We start from the raw sequence: 6,000 nt of genomic DNA, 5'->3' as shown, positions 1-6,000 counted from the left end.
TAAATTCGAACGGGATTGATTCCAATTGGACCGCTGATCCAATCAGAACTTCTCCAATATGATTCCAGTTTCGTGGTTCAAATGAAAGATGGCGACACATATGAATGGTATGCCAGATGTAGCACAAACAACAACAGCATATGACAGCTGTCACTGTCTGTTAAAGTAAACTTTATTCCGCTCGTCTGTCGTCCCAGGCAGTACAGTAGCGATCTACGTCGCGGAGTGCATCAAAATAAGATAATCACGGCTCATAATATTTTGCAGTGATTTTGGTGGTGTAAGTTAATCCAAGGGAAAAAACTCACAAACTGATTACCATATAATCTCGCTGCGATAGCAGTTTCGTTCTTCCCGTACGGTTCGTGTCGAGTCATATAAGTTGAGTGCGTGAAGATAAGATATTTCGTGTAATGTGTGTAATTTTATCCGAGTTGTGATTTAGAGACTTCCTTTGCATTTATGCGACGGGACGCGACGAATGTCGTATTGACGAGTGGATGTTCTTTGACCCCGTTTCGGTGCTGCTAAAGTGAAATCTTTGTTCGAGCAAGTCGTGTTGTGAGCTTTGTGTGTAGGAAACAAAATTTTGGTAAGTATCTGGGCGGAACAGGAACTGCGGACAATGGCTGCCAGCCAGAGTGCATCGTCTGGTATCTATATGAACATAGAGTGAGAGTGATTCATCCTTGAATGTTGTTACGCCCTAAGAGCAGCAGAACGGCAGGCAGCGACTACACTTAGCTTGTTTACTTTTCTCTGCCATTCATTGTTTTCCAGAAAATTCAAAATCCAGTCTCCGTTGTCGGTGGTTCTCGGCTCTCGGAGTTTAGTGCCAGCCAGACCCAGTGCGTCAACAACGAATGCCGAGCAGTGGCTCGAGTGCTACCTACTGATAAGGCGACAACGACTTGAAATATGATATGTTCCACTTGATTGGGTTGTTGTACGCAGAGTCTTTTGGTTGTGCTTATATTGCACAGTGGGCAAAAGAGGATATTTCGATGAGATTCCGTCACGGCGTGAATCGGCACAGATTGTCCTAAGGATATTACACGTTATCGGACTAATATTTGCACACCGCACTATTTTTTTTCCTCATTGTTATTGCAAGTTTCGATACATAAAACTGTTCTGATTAGCATTGTATTGACACCAAGACCGACACAGTTTTGCAAACATTCAGTTGAACCGGTTGAATCGGTCAAGCCAATAAATGCGAAATAAAGATCACTTTGCAGTCTAAAGCAGATAAAGTTTTTTTATTTTATCTGTATTAACGAGATTTTTAGCCCTAGGCTCGGGACCCACGCTTTACTTCCCTTCCGAAGGAAGAACAGTTTGTGAGTTTGTCGGGAGTGGGATTCGTTCCCAGGTCCTCGGCGTGATAGTCTGGTGCTTTAACCATCACACCAGGTCCGCTCCACACAGCAGATAAAGTTGATTGGCATATTTTCACCTACAATTGATTGATTTATCTTTATTTGAGAGACTTTCAGCCCTTGGCTGGTTCGTTAAAATTATTAAAATGATGGTGAATAATGAAAACCACAATAATGGGTCAAAATTGGCTGTGTAACAATTATGGGTCACTCAAGAGGAATCGTCTCAACAATAATGTTTTGTCTATTCCTTCTATGAATGATCACTTATTCTCGAGATATTAACTATAGTAGAATCTAAAACTGGTTTCAAACCTCTTAATTGGAAATCAATTTTCACGATTTGGAATCAATTTTTCAAAATTGGGACAAAATCTCCAACACAACCACCGATAAACGCCTAAAAGTATGCAATGCCCATGTACGCTGAACTGTCAATATTATGCTGCACAAAAAGTGACCCATAAATGTGTGATTTTCGGTGTTCCTTGGCACAATAATGAGTCACTTAAGGTGAAACATCAATAAATCCCATTGCAATTTTTCATACAAACTTTAGAGGCACAAATCTGACAAACAAAGCATCGAACCAAGCCGCACTTGTTTTTCCTGGCTTTGCTCACTTCTAAAAAGAGGCAGCTTTTACAAATTGAGAGCATTTGTTTACAAATTTTCAAGATTGGTGCTCTTGAAAACGTGAGTAGAGGACCAAATCGGCCATTGTGGCAGCCATGTTTGTATTCTCTGAAGTTTCTCCTTAAATTTTGCCTGAAATAAGCTTTAATAAGATGCAGTCACATGAATTTCTAGATGTAGAACGTAAATTATACCTTTGTTCTGGTGACGATACCATTTCGCCCTTGAAAATCTCTAAAGTTCGCTTTTACAGAGCTAACGAAAGCAGGGCTCGCACTTTCCGATATTCGTAATCGAAGCGTTTCTTTGACAGATGGTTTTACGCCGAATAAAAAATTAAGTGACTAATAATTGTTGCCCATAATTGTGCAATGAGTGTACACCTTGCCAAGTTTTCCTATACAAACTTCAAGCTCGTTGAGGGCTCTCTTAGACTTAATCGATTTCGCTCAAATTTTGAAGTGGTTTGTTGAAGAATGCTCTTCAACGATTCTTGGAATTCCTTCAGGAATGTACCGAAGATCCTTTAGAGATGTTTATTTCCAAAAATACCTTTTTCAAGGCCTTTGAGGATTCCACCAATAGTTCACCCAAATATTCCTCCGTGATTTCACCCTCTGAAAATTCAAACCCTCGGAATTCGTCGAAGATCTCTCCAGAAGTTTTTCCATGCAACTTTTTAGCAAATTTTGGAAGAGTGCTTTCTGAGGATTTTCTCAGGAAATCATCAATTTTTTTTTATTTCAAGTTTTTCCTTATAATTCTTTTGAGAATTTCTTCAGGAATTTGCTGATTATTCTTCCAGAAACTCGTTTCTCGTATCTTAAATAATTCTATTGGAAATTTGTCCCGGTACTTTCACGGGGATTGCACAAGAAACTGTTTCGGAAACTTTCCGGAGAATTCTTGATAGAATTGTGTACATGATTTTTCGGAGAATTTTTTGGTGGAATCCTTAAAGAATCCTCGGATAATGACACACGTTGACCGAGAAAACTTTTAAGGAAATCCGTGAAAAACTGTTTGTATGAATTCTTGAATAAATGTCCATGTTAATGCTTTCGGAAATTTCTAGAAAATAATTTATAGAAACATTCCCCCGCTGTCATTCCTGATGATATTCAGAAGTATGGTGTGAATGATCTTTTAAAACAAACCGGTATAAGAATTTCTTGGGAAATCTTGGAAGAAACTTCTGAAGCTATTTTCAGAAAATGAAATGAAAACAAAATCTCGAGGATTTTTTTTGAAACTTTTCGATGATATTTTTGTTTTTAATTCTTTTGAAAAATTTCTGAACGAACGTTTGGAAGAATTCTCGATGGTACTTTTGAATCCTCGGAAGAACTTTTGGAGAAATATTTGGGTCAAATAGTGGAAAGAATCTTTGGAGGGATTTCTAGGGCTTCGTGGCCGTGCGGTTAGCGGCGTCAGTCGTCTAGGCGTTTCGTAAGCCTCGGAGTGCGGGTTCGATTCCCGCTCCAGTTGGGGAAAACTTTTCGTCGAACGGAAAATTCTCCATTGGGCCACTGGGTGTTATGTGTGTTGTCCGTTGTCTCGTGTATGTGTAATGTTCAGTCTGTGCAGCCTCTGGCTGAAGACGGTGTAGTGTCTTTTTTGCCTTTCTCGTACACTAAGTGTACTGTAAAGGCTATATGTTCACTCCAAAAATGACTTTTCGATAGAAGGCCCGGAGGGTCGAGTCACATATACCAATCAACTCAGCTCGACGAATTGAGGTGATGTCTGTGTGTATGTATGTGTGTGTGTATGTATGTGTGTGTGTATGTGTGTATGTGTGTGTACAAAAAAACTCACATCACTTTTTGGCAGTAAATCTGAACCGATTTTAATGACCGACGGTTCATTCGACGGGGAATCTGGTCCCATTGTTTCCTATTGAAAATGGTTTGGATCGGTCCAGCCGTTCCGGAGTTATGGCCATTTAGGTGTTCCGGATCGGTACCCCAGGAAAGGGCCAGATATGAAAACGCTACAAATTCATCCATGCGACACATCAAACTACGGCATTTTCGATAACTTGATGAACGGTAAGCAGAAAAATGGTCTCAGACCATATCTGAACTGGTAGTGTCCCGGAACCGGTTCCGGGTGTTCCGCCGGAAGTGACTAAACATAAAAGTGCACTAAACCCATGCATGCGGCATATCAAACCGCAGCTTTTTCGATACCCTGATGAACAGTAAGAAGGAATACATTCTCAGATCATATTGGAACCGGTAGTATTCCGGAATCGGTTCCAGATGCCCCGCTGGAGGTGGCGAAGTGTAAAAGTTAACCAAATCCATGCATGCGACATATCAAATAGTGACTTTTTTGACATCCTGATGAAAGGTAAGCAGGAAAATATTCTCAGACCATATTTGAACCGGTTGTGTTCCGGAACCGGTTCCGGGTGTCCCGCTGAAAGTGGCCATATATGAATTTGAACTAAAACCATGCATGCGACATATCAAACCGCGGCTTTTTCGATAACCTGATGAACAGTATGCAGGAAAGCATTCTCAGAACATATCGGAACCAGTAGTGTTCCGGAACCGATTCCAGATGTCCCGCCAGAGGTGGCCAAGTTTAAAAGTTAACCAAACCCATACATGCGACATATCAAATAGTGGCTTTTTTGATATCCTGATGAACAATCAGCAGGAAAATATTCTCAGACCATATGTATCTGAACCGGTAGTGATCCGGAACCGGTTCCGGGTGTCCCGCCGGAAATGGCCAAACAAAAAAGTGAACCAAACCCATGCGACAAATTAAATCGCGGATTTTTAGGTAACTTGATTGGCAAAAAAAAAAGTTTCCGGCCAAATTTGGAACAACCGGTAGTATTCCTCATCGATTAAGGGTGCCCCATCGGAAGTGATCAAATGTAAAGGAGAACCAACCCCATAAATAGCTGTTTGGTAACCTGATGAACGGTTAACAAGAGAAACAATCATAGACTAATACTGTGCCGAAACCGGTTCCAGGTGCTCCGCCGGAAGTGGTCAAATGTAGAACAGAACCAAACGCATGCACACCGTGCATTAAATATCGGCTTTTTCGATGACGCGCAGAACGGTCAGCAAGAAAAGTCTCAGGCCACTTTAAGACTACCGGTAGTGTTCCGGAACCACTTTCGAGTGTCTCGCCGGAACTTGCGAAATGCACAAATAAGTGTTTGACAGTACATCAAATAGCAGCTTTTTTGAATACACGATGATCGATTCGTAAGAACATAGCCTCAGACCATATTTTAGACAACCGGTAGTGTCCCGAAACCAGTTCTGGGTGTCCCACTGGAAGTGGTCAAATGTTAAAGTGATCTATACCCACCCATGCATGAGATAAATCAAATCGTGTTTTTTTGGGTAACCTAATGAACGTTAGCAATGAAATAGTCTCAGACTATATTTGGGAGACCCGGTGTGCTCCGGAACCTGTTCCGGTACCGCAGCGAAGGTAACCAAATGTACCATGCAACGTAATATGTCACGGCTTTTTGAATAACCCGAGGAACGGTTAACTAGAAAATAGGCTCACACCACATTACAGACTACCGGTAGGGTTGCACAACCAGCGTTTAGTGCTTCGCCGGAACTACGAAAGTAAATAAAATCAATGCAAGCGATAAATAAGTGTAAGAGAACAAAATCTTACAAATTAAACCCACATACAAACAGACGTCGCACTATACTCACTTCCTATCGCTCTTGTTTTCAACGGTCAATAAGATATAGCCCAAATGTTCAGAAAATTTTTTTGTGATCTGTGATTGTGTAAAGAGTTATAGCTTAGCTTGTTAGTATCGTCTTGATATTGATCAGCCTCCAGTGTTAGTGAAGGTGCTCAACAAAGTGCTCAAGCAGTCAACTGAGAAGTCTGATATTTTTCAGCCCTGCTTATACGTTGAACATAACGTCGGGCTATGTGCAATCAATAAGTTTTAAGTCATTCAAAGCAAGCTTGCTATTTGATG

At 41.0% G+C, this 6,000-nt stretch overlaps 1 protein-coding gene across 1 annotated transcript in view; it reads left to right on the top strand.

Moving 5' to 3' along the window:
• Positions 1–286: 286 nt before the first annotated feature.
• Positions 287–6,000, top strand: part of LOC109402081 (vesicle-associated membrane protein 7) — a 44,038-nt gene continuing 38,324 nt past the window's right edge. Inside the window, exon 1 of the mRNA XM_019674693.3 lies at positions 287–592. The gene's annotated coding sequence lies outside the window, so the exon portion shown is untranslated. The remainder of the gene's footprint in view (positions 593–6,000) is intronic.

This window comes from Aedes albopictus, chromosome 1, assembly GCF_035046485.1.
Source record: "Aedes albopictus strain Foshan chromosome 1, AalbF5, whole genome shotgun sequence".
In the NCBI taxonomy this organism is placed as follows: Eukaryota; Metazoa; Arthropoda; class Insecta; order Diptera; family Culicidae; genus Aedes; species Aedes albopictus.
This window is presented reverse-complemented; position numbering and strand designations above follow the sequence as displayed.